The sequence below is a fragment of the Entelurus aequoreus genome, linkage group LG03 (assembly GCF_033978785.1).
Source record: "Entelurus aequoreus isolate RoL-2023_Sb linkage group LG03, RoL_Eaeq_v1.1, whole genome shotgun sequence".
Taxonomy (NCBI): Eukaryota; Metazoa; Chordata; class Actinopteri; order Syngnathiformes; family Syngnathidae; genus Entelurus; species Entelurus aequoreus.
In genome coordinates, this window is record NC_084733.1 from 44,056,496 (window position 1) to 44,072,783 (window position 16,288).

Genomic DNA, 16,288 nt, shown 5'->3' on the forward strand with positions numbered 1-16,288 from the left:
GCAAACAATGTTTGATTGTCAGTTGTTGACAGGCGGCATGCGCAGTTGGGAGCGTTCTGTTGCTTTCCAAGTAGCGGAGGTAGTGAGGCAGGCACACACACATGCGCAAGCGCACACACACTGACAGACACGCACACACTAGGGAGTGGAGAGAGTGAGAGGGGGCGATCAAGAGTAGAGAACGCACACACAAGTGCACCGCGGCTCTTCCTCCCACCAGGCTTGGGTCCAGCCTGTGTGGTCTGTCGCGTTGAGATGTGCTCTCCTCCGCGGTTGCTAAGGAGATGGGTGGTTCCAACGGAACCGCGGTCCGGGCTGAATCGTCCCCCTCAACAGCTTGCCATAATTTTGTGTGCAAACCACGTGTGTGTTTACCGGAATCATTGCAAACAACGTGACGCGTCAGCTCTGCAGCAGCAGCAGTCAGGGTAAGCAATTGTTTTATTGGGACGTAAACAAAGGAAAACACCATTAAGAGCTGAGGAGGATTACCTTAATTAGGTAAATACATTTCATGCTGGAATCAGCAGACTGAGAAAGTTACATTCCTGTGACTTGTTACATTTTTTGTATTTTTCCAAATGTGACGGTAGTGTTTTGAAACTGACTTTTTAGTAAAATCTACAAAACCCCTGGGGTGTAAAAGATAGTTAATGAGTGTTACGTTAAGGGCACTGCAGCTTTAAGTCTACATTAGGATTGCGCATAAAATAATAGCACAAAATTATTTCTCCCTCTCCAGTATCAGCTATCGTAATGCACAGGAGACGACACAGAAAATGCACACACGCACAATAACTCTCTTTATTTTGCTTACCTAGGGACAGGCAGAGTCAGCTCTTATTGCTCGCCCTTTGTTTCCAGCCAGTAAAGTGTGTCTGTGTGAGCTGAATGAGGGGTGAAAGCAGCCACTCTGTTCTTTTTCTCATTTGCGTCTCTCTCCTCTAGTCCAGTGGAGTTGCAGCCAAAGAGCTGAGGAACCAAGGATTTGACTGGAAACTGCTAGACGGGTGGACTAACGGAGGGAAGAGACACAGCCGAACAAGCAGGGGTCGGCGAATGCTACCTGCCGAGGACGTCGGCTGAGGCTTGATAACGGAGTATGGCATCAACAGGCATGCAGATATTTGGATTTGTGCTGGCGCTGCTGGGCATCATGGGTGCCATGGTGGCCACTCTGTTGCCCAATTGGAAGGTCAGCGCCGACGTGGGCTCTAACATCATCACAGCCATCTCCCAGATGCAAGGACTGTGGATGGACTGCACGTGGTACAGCACGGGAATGTTCAGCTGCACACTGAAGTACTCCGTGCTTTCACTTCCTGCATATTTGCAGACGGCCCGCACCACCATGGTGCTGTGCTGTGTACTGGCGGCCATGGGCCTTTGCCTTGCATCCCTGGACTCAAGTGCACGCGCTGGGAGGAGGGCGGCGGTCAAGCGGCATGCGGCTATTGCCAGCGGTGGTTGCTTCGTTGCAGCTGGCTTTCTTTGTCTGGTGCCTGCTTCCTGGTTTACGAACGAGGTCATCACAAACTTCCTGGACTCCACTGTGCCCGAGAGCAATAAGTTTGAGCCTGGCGGGGCTGTGTACGTGGCCTTTGTTCCGCTGGGTTTCTCCTAATGGGGGGGTCCATCTTCTGCATGTCTTGCTCGGGGAAAAGACATGGCCCACAGGACTTGGTCCTGCTCCCCCCGCCTGACAAATTGCTTCTGCAGCAACAGCAGCAACAGCTGCTCCAACAACAAGAACTTCAGCACCAGTATTGCTCTCTCTCCCCTTTAGACAATAAGACTGGCTATAGCCTGCAGGACTATGTGTAGGAAACTAGCTGGCACGAGTGGTAGACTACCGCGGCTTATGCTACAAGAGTAGGTGTGCTCCACACAGGTGGGGAAAATATGAGAGAGAGAATAACCAGCCACTGCTCTTGCCTTTTTTCCTGTTTTGCAAGCACAAGCAGTGGAGGTAATCCATGAGCAGCACCTTGGAACGAACAGAGCAAAGGTATCAGGAGCTGCACAATCGAAGGGAGCTGCTAACCAAAATGCAAGACATCTTTCATCGGTAAATGACTGGAGCGTTCATAAGCAAAGGATTAAGCAAATGAAGATTTTTCCCCCACACCAAAGGTTTAAATCAAAAGAAAAAGCAATCACTTAGGCTGCTATTTACAATCGTTTTGATTCCTCTCTAACATCCAACAGAGTAGGTTGAAATCCTTTCATAAATGGCCATATTTTTGTTTGCTGTTCCAGTGACGTCTTGCCACTAAGCATGCTGTGTGGAGCCTGTCTTGTGTGTTAGTAAAGCGGAATGCCCGGTAGAAGTCCGAGACGTAACCAAGCAATATGCCTGTGCCTGAAAAATGATGTAAAGATATTGGTGAGCTGTAAAGTGTTCAATGAGGAGGAGGAGGAGGAGAAGGGGGAGGAGACATGGCTGCTGGGCAGGCTTTGAGAAAACGCAGACAAACAGATGCCTGCTCTCCTCTCAGCAGGTGTGGGAGACGGGGAGAAACAAACGGCAAAGAAATTGAACCTTTGAGTGGAATGAGCCTATGTGGGCTGTTGTCTTATTGCCATCTAGGCAGAAACACCCTGTCAGTGAACTGCCCATTCCAGCCCATATAACCATTCTAGACACACATGCACCAGTGCCCTGTCACACGCTCACGCCTACGTATGAGTTTGTGTGTCCTTTTAGAAAATAAATGCTTGCTTTTTTGCATGTGTTTTGCCCCAGCCATCCTGCTCCACAGCCCCATGGAAACCAAATTATTGTCTGAGAGCTGGCGCTTGTCAGCCAAGTGATTTGTTTATGACGGGACGTCTTTTCTTGTCTCTTCCCATTGTGTCCATAAGCTTCAATCAGAGCCTGTGTGCACACTACTTAGCCTAATCTCCCTCTTTATTAGCCAGTATGAAGAGGCAGCAACCATGTACATTTTTTTAAGAATGCCCAAACACATTTAGTCGTACAAACATGAAGCCTCCTGCGCCGTGGTCGCCGGGCTCGCTACGTGGCAGGTAGCTAAAAAAGGTTTGAGTCATTCTCTATAAGTGACTTGTTTTCCAAGCATGTCAACATTGGATCTGCACCTGCAGAAGCTCTCAATGTCCAAAATAGGAGCCACTTGACTGCTGCTTTTCTTACCTAGCTGTCACCATACACTCTCCTGCTTCCGTCACATGTCACATGGTTGTGGCTGCTGACAGGGGAACGCTGATGCATGTTGAAAGCATGACCTCCCACATACACACAAAAATCCCACCTCCTCAAATGTCAGGGGCACTGTTGCTTTTTCAATCATTCCTGTTGTAGTGTGAGTCGAGTCTTTTTGAAAGGACGAGGGAGGTGTGGGGGAAGGAATATTGGATTTGTGATTGAGACAGGCTGTGATGCAAATGACCGCACACTTCCCTCCTTCTCTCTCATTAACCCACAGCTTCCTGTGGGGGGAGCAGATAGCTAAGCCCAGCTTGCCACCTGCAGGCCGATGCTGGCACACCACAAGGCATCACTGTGAGCATCATCTCCAGTCTTGGCAGCCCTCAGGGGCCAGGTTTCTATACACCATCTTGTCCCAGCATATCCAACAGAGCCTGCCTGCTGACAAAAACTCAGTGCCCAGGCACCAGAACCAATGCAATAAACAAAAAGGCTAAGAATGTGCCATGTCATCTACTAATACTGACATTTTTGTGTTTTAAGAATGTGCCAAATACTGTAGTTTCATGATAACACATTTTATTACTATCTTGACTCCTCTGTCTTTATTTTTTACCGTGTTGTTTGTACATGAATTGTACATTAGCAAATGTTTTATGGAGTTGTTCTGCCAGACTAAGTCTCAAGTCGACTAGATGCTTGTGTGCAGTCGTAGGCAGCTTTCGAGGGTTATTTCCAATCCTCTTTATTCCTGATTTCCCTAAAGCACAGTGAGATTCACTAAGTCTGAGTGCAGAGAGGACTTGAGGGTGGTATTTTCAAAATTTATTTCAGGAATATTTAAAACTCTGTGGCAACTGTACACAAGTGTCTAGGTGTTCATTAATGCTAAGGGACTTGGAATTTCCTCAGAATGTTTCAATAGAAGATACAATACCCTGACCATGCCATATCTTCTTTATAAGAAGAATACTCAAATGCACCTTTTTTGTGTTACTATTTTGGGACTAGTTTGTTTCAAATGGTTGAGCATTTCAAGCTCCCTGCACCAGTACAAATACAACACAAGTGGCACTCTGGAAAAGGAAAAAGGAAATGATGTCTGACTGACCGCGCCAGCAGGGAGTTGTGAACAAGCGGTTCCTCTTTTTTGTGTCTGTGTAGCTTGATATCAGCACGCAATTTCATTAGCTTAGAAATGGGCTGAGTGCAAAGTTGTTCTAAGAGTTACAAATGTGAATAGGAAATGTACCAAGATAGTATGTTTTTGATAAACTGCAGCTTATTTTTGTGGATGCTTTAGCACTTCTTATTTTGCCAGAGCATATTTGTGATGATGAGCAGCTCACAAGTTCTGATACAGTTGTCTCAATGTGCTTGTGCAAGTAGTTCTATTTTCTACCAATAAAATTATTTTATGAAAACAACATGTCTGCTGGGTGTGTGTCACATGTATGGATAGTAAGTGTTACCTTTCCTGCCAAATGTACAAAATGTTGTGTGGTAATGGCTGTGCCTAATGCAGCCGAGCTGCTTTTACGCAGCACCCGGGGGAGGAGCGGCATCAGTTTGACTGTATGCATCCATAAAACATCGCCATGTGCAAATGGGTTTTGAAGAAGGATTTCTTCTCTTAATGTCGCGCCCAAGCTCACCCAGCCATTCCTCACCGAGATGACAGCATGAATAATAACCTTCCTGGGAGTTAAAGGGAACTGGACTCAGGAGATTAATTTTTTATTTGTGTGAAGCCATTTGGGATGCTTTAAAAATAACTTTATTATCACAATAATATAAATAAATATGAGTAGGGAAAAGATGGTTGGGTCAAGTTTAATGACAATATTGTGTGTGGCCCCAAGTGTTATTGTGCCCTTTATCTTCTTTTTACATACACACTGTAACTCTACACTTGTTAAACGTAATAGATGCCATATATCACGTACAACTACGTAACATTAGGGAGGACGCAAATGTTAGCAGCACTAGCATAACTAATTGAGCTTTAGTGTTCACATTTTTTACAACATGACTGACTGGCGGACAGTATGCGAAGCTTTAGCCTTTGTTTTAAGATGTGTTGCAAAGCCTGCTTTTCAAAAAAGCTGTCCTCATTTAGTGTGCGTGTACATGGGACGGGCTCATATAGCTAGGAGTGGGTCAGAGTCAGTTTCACTGCCATGGCTGCTTTTGAAGGTTCTTAACAAAAACAAAACAAATCTCTTTCTCGTTAAAGGGGAACTATGATTCTAAATTACATTCAACAAACTTCCTTGTGTTATAAATAAATAATGGATATGATTTTGTGTCAAACTTGTATAAATCTTTCATATTTTTAAAACATTTTTTGAGTCTATCTGCAAGCGGTTTCTTTGCAGAGGTGATCCCAGATTGCGATTGTAAACCCTCAACACCTCACCCTCCAAAGGTATCTAAATGTATCTTTTGAAAATGTACAGTTTTAAGTATACATCTTGAAGACAAACATCACAGTTATTTTTTTCTCCAGTCATGGTCGAAAATAAACTTCATTAACATTTCTCTCATACACTTCTCTCATCTGCTGATGACATATTTCAAGTTTTTTTTTAAGTTACACATTAATTACTTTCTGTAGTAATTAATTACATTTATCAAGGAGTAATTCCATTAGTAATCAAATGACTTCTTTGGTTAAGTGACGAGTAACTAATTATTTACTTTTTTAAAGTAATATTCAGAACACTGGTAGTAAGAGTAATGTGGTGTTGAGTTTAAACTAAACACTTTGAACGTTTTGTTAGATATAGAACAGGTGGGAAAGCATAAAATGGGAAGGAAAATACAGTATGAAAGTTCCAGCATCATATTTAGCAAAGGGCGGAGGCATCCCGACACATGTCCAAGAATGACCACATATGTACATCCGTCAATCTTTGATGTCGCAAATGACCCAGTGCTAAAAAAAACCCAGTGGTCAAAAGCAACCAAAAATGAGTGCAAGCTCACGCTCAAATGCATGAACCTTATGGTTTGACACGTTTGCATTGTTAAACACAATAATCCATTATTGTAACATTTCTAAGCCAGAAAAGATTAAATGTATCATAGGTCCACCTAAAAAACTTTTAAAAGCAACTGTTTAAGCGCGTCTCCTTTCAAAGTGGGGCTAAAAACGATAGGGGATGATGGATTTTTCTCACTTTTGATAGTCAAAAGCCATATCTAAAGACACATTACTGCTATAACAAAAATAAAGAGTCAATTTTGCATAGCAGGGGACCGTTAAAGTAAACATACCAACATGCTAAAGTACCAATCATTTTAAAAAGTGATGAAAAATACTGCAATCCTGCAAATCAGAGCCGGACCCCCATCAAACTGGAGGCAATTCCTGAAACAAACATGGAATATTCACGGCTCTCTCACGTTCTCCATCTCTTTCTGGTTATGCAACAAGAGTGCAGATCAAATAGCTGCTCCTCTCGTGGGGGAAACACTAATAAGATCTGCTCCTCTGTGTATTTAACCTACATTCTCCATCAAAGACTCCCACCCTGAGTTACCGCTATGACAGATCTGAACGTGAACTTAGACAAGGGGGTGGTGGGCGCTCGACAACTCAGGCAGGGGTTAATCTCGCAAGGGCTCTTTTTTTTAACTTGCCCTTCAAGTCACATTTACGGATATCTTTATTTGCCTTCTTGATATACAAATAATCTTCCAGATATCATGCTGAGAGGCAGAAAAAGTGGAACATAATGAGGCGAGAACTGCTTACTCCACTAGTCATGCTGGCAAAGATGAGAAAAGACATCAGTGCAGGTCTCCTAAGATCCATTTACCATCACGCCGATTGCTAAAATGCAGAGGGAATCTAACTTGCCCTTGTGTGTCGCTGCACTTAATCTGCTGCTTTTGTTTTGGCCAGCCATTACGCTTGTGAATGATCATACTGAAGATATAATGTTCTCATCAATGTACTGAGAGAGAGAGAGACAGAGAGAGAGAATAAAGGAGAGAGAATGACCTTCCTTTGTTTGGAGCTGCTCTTCTCCCTGTCTCAGCAAAGCTGGGGAACCAAGGCAGCGACCTTGGCGCACTGTAAACTGCTGAGGAAGGCAGTAAAAGCTACGGGGATGACAAAGGACTACGTGTAAGAAAACAATACATGGTGACAGTTCAAAAGGAGACACTTTAATATTTCAGCTGGATTACGGGGTGAGATGTGTGGCAGGGAGGATTTAGGCCCTGTCCACATGGGAGCGCTAGTGAGTTTAAATAGTCACGTCTAGACCAATGGTTCTCAAACAATTTTCACCAAGCACCACCTCAGAAAAAACTTCGCTCTCCAAGGACCACCATAACGACCAACATTAAAATACAGTAGCGTAGTGGGCCCAAGTATTCATTCAAAACAAGGCAGAGGTTTTATTTAACAAGTATATTCATCATGTTTGGCCACTGTATCATTGCACAAAGTTTAAATATAGGATAATAAAACACTACACTTTAATCAAGTGATTCTTTGACATATCACTAGATGGAGCCCATGTACCACCAAGGGTACATGTACCACTGTTTGAGAATCACTGGTCTATACGATAAAGATTACTGGGTGAAAATGATAGAATACATACAGTATGTCACATCTGCTATCGATGTGGCGATGAAAACAGACACAGAGATAGCCACTGCACAAACGAAAACTATAGAAGAAAAAACACCCACCAGCTACTGCTTCCCCCCAAAATCTTCTGGTGGCCCAACAGGATTGACACCATGATGGGTTTCAAATAATCCGATATGAGCGATGGTTTGCGTGTCTCTGCTACAAGTCAAGATGATTGAGGACAACAAGGTTTTGTTGCAATTTGAGGTGTCTTACAATATTCAATTATTCAACGATATGATTCAGAGAAGTCTAATTTGACTATCAACCACGCAGTTGAATCTTCAGACATAAAACCCCCCTCCTGTTTCTGTGGGAGGGGGGCGAGCTAAAAACATGAGGCCTCCATGTACGGTGGGTGTGTTGGGAGGATGTTAATAAATGAGGGATAGGAGGCCGGTCGAGATGCGCCACCGTCAAACACGGAGCTCGTCGTGCCACCCCCTTGGTTCAGAGGTGTCACTTCGACAAGTTCCCTTAGTGCTCCAATTTTGGCAATCGTAATGATCCTACCACAGGTTCACAAATGGTAACCTTGTTACGACTAGTGCTGCAACGATTCATTGATTAAATCGATTAATTTGATTATAAAAAGCTTTGATTTATACTCTGTTGCTTTAATTAATCGTTCTTGAGTATAACTACAATATCCAAAACCAGTGAAGTTGGCACGTTGTGTAATTCGTAAATAAAAACAGAATACAATGATTTGCGAATCCTTTTTAACTTATATTCAATTGAATACACTGCAAAGACAAGATATTTCATGTTCGGACAGAGAAACTTAAGTTTTTTTGCAAATAATCATTAACTTAGAATTTAATGGCAGCAACACATTGCAAAAAAAGTTGGCACAGGGGCAATTTTACCACTGTGTTACATCGCCTTTCCTTCTAACAACACTCAGTAAACGTTTGGGAACTGAGGAGACCAATTTTTGAAGCTTTTCAGGTGGAAATTTTTCCCATTATTGGTTGATGTACAACTTAAAATGTTCAACAGTCCTGGGTCTACGTTGTTGTATTTTACGCTTCATAATGTACGACACATTTTCAAGACGTTGCTTGGATGGCAACATACAAAACCCAAAACCAGTAAGTTGGCACGTTGTGTAAATGGTAAATAAAAACAGAATACAATGATTTGCAAATCTTTTTCAATCTATATTCAATTGAATAGACTGCAAAGACAAGATATTTAACATTCAAACTGGAAAACTTTTTTATTTTTTGCAAATATTAGCTCATTTGGAATTTGACGCCTGCAACATGTTTAAAAAAACACAGCGGCTCATTGGGAACAGGTGGGTGCCAGGATTGGGTATAAAAGCAGCTTCCATGAAATGCTCAGTCATTCACAAACAAGGATGGGGCGAGCGTCACCACTTTGTAAACAAATGTGTGAGCAAATTGTCGAACAGTCTAAGAACAACATTTCTCAACGAACTATTGCAAGGAATTTAGGGATTTCACTATCTACGGTCCGTAATATCCTCAAAAGGTTCAGAGAATCTGGAGAAATCACTACATGTAAGCGATGATATTACGGACCTTCGATCCCTCAGGCGGTAAAGCGACATCAGTGTGTAAAGGATATCACCACATGGGCTCAGGAACACTTCAGAAAAACACTGTCAGTAACTACAGTTGGTCGCTACATCTGTAAGTGCAAGTTAAAACTCTACAATGAAAAGCCAAAGCCATTTATTCAACAACACCCAGAAACGCCGCTGGCTTCGCTGGGCCCAAGCTCATCAAAGATCTATGATACTGATGCAAAGTGGAAAAGTGTTCTGTGGTCTGACAAGTCCACATTTCAAATTGTTTTTGGAAACTGTGGACGTCGCATCCTCCGGAACAAAGAGGAAAAGAACCATCCGGACTGTTATAGGAGCAAAGTTCAAAAACCAGCATCTGTGATGGTATGGTGGTGTATTAATGCCCAGGGCATGGGTAACTTATACATCTGTGAAGGCACCACTAATGCTGAAAGGTACATACAGGTTTTGGAGCAACATATGTTGCCATCCAAGCAACGTTACCATGGACGCCCCTGCTTATTTCAGCAAGACAATGCCAAGCCACGCGTTACATCAACGTGGCTTCATAGTAAAAGAGTGTGGGTACTAGACTGGCTTGCCTATAGTCCAGACCTGTCTCCCATTGAAAATGTGTGGCGTAATATGAAGACTAAAATAACACAACGGAGACCCCGGACTGTTGAACAACTTAAGCTGTACATCAAGCAAGAATGGGAAATAATTCCACCTGAAAAGCTTAAAAAATTGGTCTCCTCAGTTCCCAAACATTTACTTAGTGTTGTTAAAAGGAAAGGCCATGTAACACAGTGGTAAAAATGCCCCTGTGCCAACTTTTTTGCAATGTGTTGCTGCCATTAAATTCTAAGTTAATGATTATTTGCAAAAAAAACAAGTTTTTCAGTTCGAACGTTAAATATCTTGTCTTTACAGTGTATTCAATTGAATATAAGTTGAAAAGTATTTGCAAATCATTGTATTTTGTTTTTAATTACGATTTACACACCGTGCCAACTTCACTGGTTTTGGGTTGTGTATGTTGCTTCAAAACCTGCATGTACCTTTCAGCATTAATGGTGCCTTCACAAATGTGTAAGTTACCAATGCCTTTGGCACTAATACACCACCATACCATCACAGATGCTGGCTTTTAAACTTTGCGCCTATAACAATCCGGATCTTTTTTTTTCTCGTTGGTCCGTAGGACACGACGTCCACATTTTCCAAAAACAATTTGAAATGTGGACTCGCCAGACCACAGAACACTTTTCCAATTTGCAGCAGTCCATCTTAGATGAGCTTGGGCCCAGCAAAGCCGGCGACGTTTCTGGGTGTTGTTGATAAATGGCTTTCGCTTTGCATAGTAGAGTTTTAACTTGCACAAACAGATGTAAGTGCAACAAACTGTAGTTACTGACAGTGGTTTTCTGAAGTGTTTCTGAGCCCATGTGGTGATATCCTTTATACACTTTTTGATGCAGTACCACCTTGCCACTTACATGCAGTGATTTCTCCAGATTCTCTGAATCTTTTGATGATATTACCGACCGTAGATGGGAAAATCCCTAAATTCCTTGCAATAGCTCGTTGAGAAATGTTGTTTTTAGACTGTTCGACAATTTGCTCACGCATTTGTTCACAAAGTAGTGACCCTCGCCCCATCCTTGTTTGTGACTGAGCATTTCATGGAAGTTGCTTTTATGCCCAATCATGGCACCCACCTGTTCCCAATTAGCCTGTTCGCCTGTGGGATGTTCCAAATAAGTGTTTGATGAGCATTTTTCAAATTTCTCAGTCTTTTTTGCCACTTGTGCCAGCTTTTTTGAAACATGTTGCAGGCATAAAATCGTCATCTTTGTTGTACCGTTAGTTTTTAGTGCTTCCATAGCGAGTCTACTGACAGATATAAGTTAGAACTGGTAACTACTATATTAGAAATGGCAGCAGCGGTGAATAAATTCCCCACAACGAAAGGATAGAAAAAAATAAGGAGCTCATTGACTACAGCGTGGGCTACAATGGCGGATGCGCACAATTTTTCAGGACATATGCAGATCCCGAATACACAACAGCAGGAACCAATAGGTAAGACAAGTTGGTTTTGCATAATAGGTTAAAACAAAAACGCCAGATAATATGTCTCCTAATAGGTGCAATTTGGGACCCTTATACACACCATAATAATAATATCCGTATGTTGAAGCACAGCACATCTAAATACAGTAGCCGTAATAGACCTCACTAAACCATCCAATCTCTATCGTGTTTAATTATTTATCTGAGTGTTTCAGCCTTTTTCTTTGAGGTGGAAAATATTGCAAATGAGATCTTTGTTTTGTTTTCTTCCATTAACAACTGTATTCCTTGTATATGTTTCTTTTAATAACTTTTGGAGAGTCAGATAATCATTGAGTTGTTATTCTTTTTTCTACATCCTGTAGCAGCTACATCTGCATCTATTTGACGTTACTGACACATAGTGGCCAGTGTATAGTACTACACATCATCACAATCTGTTTATTTGTAGGGATCACTATTAGCTGTGCTTTCAGAAAAATAAAATGCCACCTAGACAACAATCGGGCAAAATTTAACATCAGATTAGACTACGAAAATCAATATCCCTAGTTACAATTATGCTACAAGCAACAACTACAGCACAAACACAGCTTTATTGTCCAACGTTGTGTGCGGGTTTCTCTTTTGTGCTAAAGGTTATGTGACGTTGATGGGGCAGCAATGTTATTGTTCTCAAAAAGTTGAGGTTTGCTTGCCCAAATGATATCGACAAGACGGCGGTGTCAGATGTCCCAATTCTTGAACATGTATAATTGCAGAGCACCCAGTAAAGCCATGTGGTTGAAAAGGCCGTCACGGTACAATACTTCACCATTCTAACCTAAAAAATGTTCCAGTGTGTACAAGGACTGAATGACCAGGCAAAGCTAATGCAATGAAAAATACTGATGTTCTGTTTACATCATTATTAATGCGATTTGATTATAGTACAGAACATAAAATGGAATTGTAAAGGACTACTTGTAATAAAAAAAACAAGGCACAGAACGGCTGACAAATGTTTTGAGCTAAAACATAACAAATTGGACTAAATAGAAATGGAGACAATTACATTAACCTACCAAATTGTACTTCAAATGAAATCATTAAATCCCAGTGCATGGAGTTTAAATTGGAGCATTCGAGTTAATAACTTATAGATTAATGGCTCCCATTGTGAAGATTTTTTGGGCCAATTTGTTATCAGTTCGAAGCTGACCATTTTCTGCATGTGTGGGCACAAAAACCCACCTGCATATTCTCATGGCATGCTCACTAACAACATAAAGCTGACTTTGCAGTATGTTTAAAGCTGTGTGTTGATATTATAGTTTTCTGTTTATCTCATTGCATTGCTATTGAGGTGTTAAGTTTCTGTCAATCATCTACAAAACCCAAAACCAGTGAAGTTGGCACGTTGTGTAATTCGTAAATAAAAACAGAATACAATGATTTACAAATCCTTTTCAACTTATATTCAATTGAATACACTGCAAAGACAATATATTTAATGTTCAAACTCAGAAACTAAATTTTTTTTTGCAAATAATCATTAACTTAGAATTTAATGGCAGCTACACATTGCAAAATAGTTGGCACAGGGGCATTTTTACCTTTCCTTTTAACAACACTCAGTAAATGTTTGGCAACTGAGGAGCCCAATTTTTGAAGCTTTTCAGGTGGAATTCTTTCCCATTCTTGCTTGATGTACAGCTTAAGTTGTTCAACAGTCCGGGGTCTCCGTTGTGGTATTTTAGGCTTCATATTGCGCCGCACATTTTCACTGGGAGACAGGTCTGGACTACAAGCAGGTCAGTCGAGTACCCGCACTGTTTTACTATGAAGCCACGCTGTTGTAACACATGGCTTGACCATTGTCTTGCTGAAATAAGCAGGGGCGCCCATGGTAACGTTGCTTGGATGGCAACATATGTTGCTCCAAAACCTGTATGTACCTTTCAGCATTAATGGTGCCTTCACAGATGTGTAAGTTACCCATGCCTTGGGCACTAATACACCCCCATACCATCACAAATGCTGGCTTTTGAACTTTGCGCCTATAACAATCCGGATGGTTCTTTTTCTCTTTCGTCCGGAGGACACAACGTCCACAGTTTCCAGTACAATTTGAAATGTGGACTCGTCAAACCACAGAACACTTTTCCACTGTGAATCAGTCCATCTTACATGAGCTCGGGCCTAGGGAAGCTTGCAGCTTTTCTGGGTGTTGTTGATAAATGGCTTTCGCTTTGCATAGGAGAGTTTTAACTTGCACTTACAGATGTAGGGACGAACTGTAGTTACTGACAGTAGTTTTCTGAAGTGTTCCTGAACCCATGAGGTGATATCCTTTACACACTGATGTCGCTTTACCGCCTGAGGGATCGAAGGTCCGTAATATCATCGCTTACATGTAGGGATTTCTCCAGATTCTCTGAACCTTTTGAGGATATTACGGACCGTAAAAGGTGAAATCCCTAAATTCCTTGCAATAGCTTGTTGAGAAATGTTGTTTTTAAACTGTTCGACAATTTGCTCACGCATTTGTTTACAAAGTGGTGACCCTCTCCCCATCCTTGTTTGTGAATGACTGAGCATTTCATGGAAGCTGCTTTCATACCCAAGCATGGCACCCACCTGTTCCTAATTAGCCTGTTCACCTGTGGGATGTTCGAAATTAGTGTTTGATGCGCATTCCTTAACTTTCTCAGTCTTTTTTGCCACTTGTGCCAGCTTTTTTGAAACATGTTGCAGACATTATATCTTGTCTTTGCAGTCTATTCAATTGAATATAGGTTGAAAAAGATTTGCAATTCATTGTATTCTGTTTTTATTTACCATTTACACAATGTGCCAACTTCACTGGTTTTGGGGTTTGTATATACAGCATCGTGTTGAGCTCAACAATTCAGGTACTGTACTATTGCAGATGATAATCTAACAAACTGCAAACTTGGTAAACCTCTGCATTCTATTTAAGGCGATACTGTGCAATTATTCTTTACCTTCTATCAGGTCTGAAGCCTCAGGCGTTTATAGCGCTGGCACAAGTCCCTGAAAATAACTTTCACCGATCCTCTTGATACCACGTTTGACCCGCTTTATGAGGCAGGAGGAGGCCGAGATGAATTGTGGTGGCTGAGCAACGTGTGCTGGATGGGTGGTGAGAAAACCGTGCGGCTCCTCTGAATAAATTCTCGCTGTCGCTGTTGAGGCAAAAGCTAGGCCATGTCAGGCCATAGCCGAGGTATCCATCACTCTGCCTGCCATTGCACTATTTCACTACGAAAACACCATCTTAAATGTATGCTATAAAGCTTCTTTAATACTTTGGAACACAAGCAAGAACACCAAAACATAACCAAACTGTATGCATCCTCCCTGGAGAGTCACCAGCTCTAATGGATGTTCAATGCGGCATTAACACATTTAATTTAGGCGCAGCTCATCTGGCCTGTGGTCTCAGCTGATGACTGTGTAAAAGTCAAACATCTGTAGGGCTTTCCTCCTGCGAGGTTGAGTTAGCTGGCTAGTGCAGCCCAATGTGGCCATTACTCAAGAGCAGTCTGAAGATCGGCTCAGACAGACGGCCATCTGCTGAAAGTACGCCTCACTCTCCATTGTGATCCATCTCTGTCATGAAGCAGCCTTTTGGCACTTTGCTGCCGTCAACACAGCTGTGTGGATCATTTTCTGTCTTTTCTTTTACTCTTTTAATTATACCTAACATCATTGTTTTCCAATTTTTATCTCCTACTACTACTTCTGTACTATTACGACTACTACTACTCAGAGGTATAATGAACATGAACACAATGAAGTGATAACCATGTGTAATAAACACTTGGTTATCACTGTTAATTGGTTCCGAGCCTGACCGTGGTAAATACATTTTTGCGAAGCAGTAACAATTAATTATAAATTAAATGCTTTTATAGTCTGAGCATTAAAAAACTGATTATGGCCTGGTTTTTTACATTTTGAGAGCCTTCTAGACATGAAAGACACCCATGTAGTTAACTTTACTCTTGTTTTACAGGATACTGAAACACATGCTCTAATTGGTTAGGTCTCATTTTGTGGGTAATACTACTCTAGTATTGATATTTGTACTTTATTTAACCATTTCAATGCTAAAACATGCTTAATTTAAATGTGCTTTAAAAATAATTGCGATAGAGTTAAGCCACAGACTTTGAAGCGCGATGTGTCGAGGGATGACTGGTATCCAAGGAGAGACATATCCACTGAAGCACTTTCAATTGTTTTATTAACTAGCAATAACAGGCGCTGCTGGTCAGCAACATGCTCTTTAAGTCAGTAATCCCCGTAGACTGCCAATGCTGAGCTAACACTGCTAATGCTGCTCTGAGCGTGTCCTCACTCACTACGTTTCCATGCATTAAATTAGTCTGATTTCTCAAATAGCTTGGTTTTTTTTTGCATTTTCACACCTACATGTGAATTCCAGTGTCCATGCACACTCTCTAATGCGACTATTGGTCATACAATGTGTGCCTCCCGTATCCTGAGGGGCCCTTATTACCTTTTAGCGCGGATAAATGTATTGCTTTTCGGGTTGACCTATGATGTCACACCAGGCAATGCTCTCATCCAATCAAATTGCAGGACAACCAATGAAGAAGAATTGTCAAACAATGCGGCAGTGAGAAACAATTATGCCAAAGTTAATTTCGTTCGGGTATTAAAACTACGACTCGGTCAACAAAAAACGAATAGCCCTATGCAAATCATGCAGTTCGAATATTATAGACGGAGCCGTAACAACTTCCAACTTCGCTCGACATTTGAAGATGCACAAAGAAGGGTAAGTTTTGAATGTAAGCTAACGTTTATTGGCTAAGTAACA

At 41.7% G+C, this 16,288-nt stretch overlaps 1 protein-coding gene and 1 pseudogene across 5 annotated transcripts in view; one reads left to right on the plus strand and one right to left on the minus strand.

Moving 5' to 3' along the window:
- The window catches only part of tfb1m (transcription factor B1, mitochondrial), a 94,490-nt gene that overhangs the window by 33,965 nt on the left and 44,237 nt on the right, over positions 1 to 16,288 (minus strand). The gene's annotated exons all lie outside the window — the stretch shown is intronic.
- On the plus strand, positions 206 to 1,824 carry LOC133645670 (claudin-20-like; annotated as a pseudogene).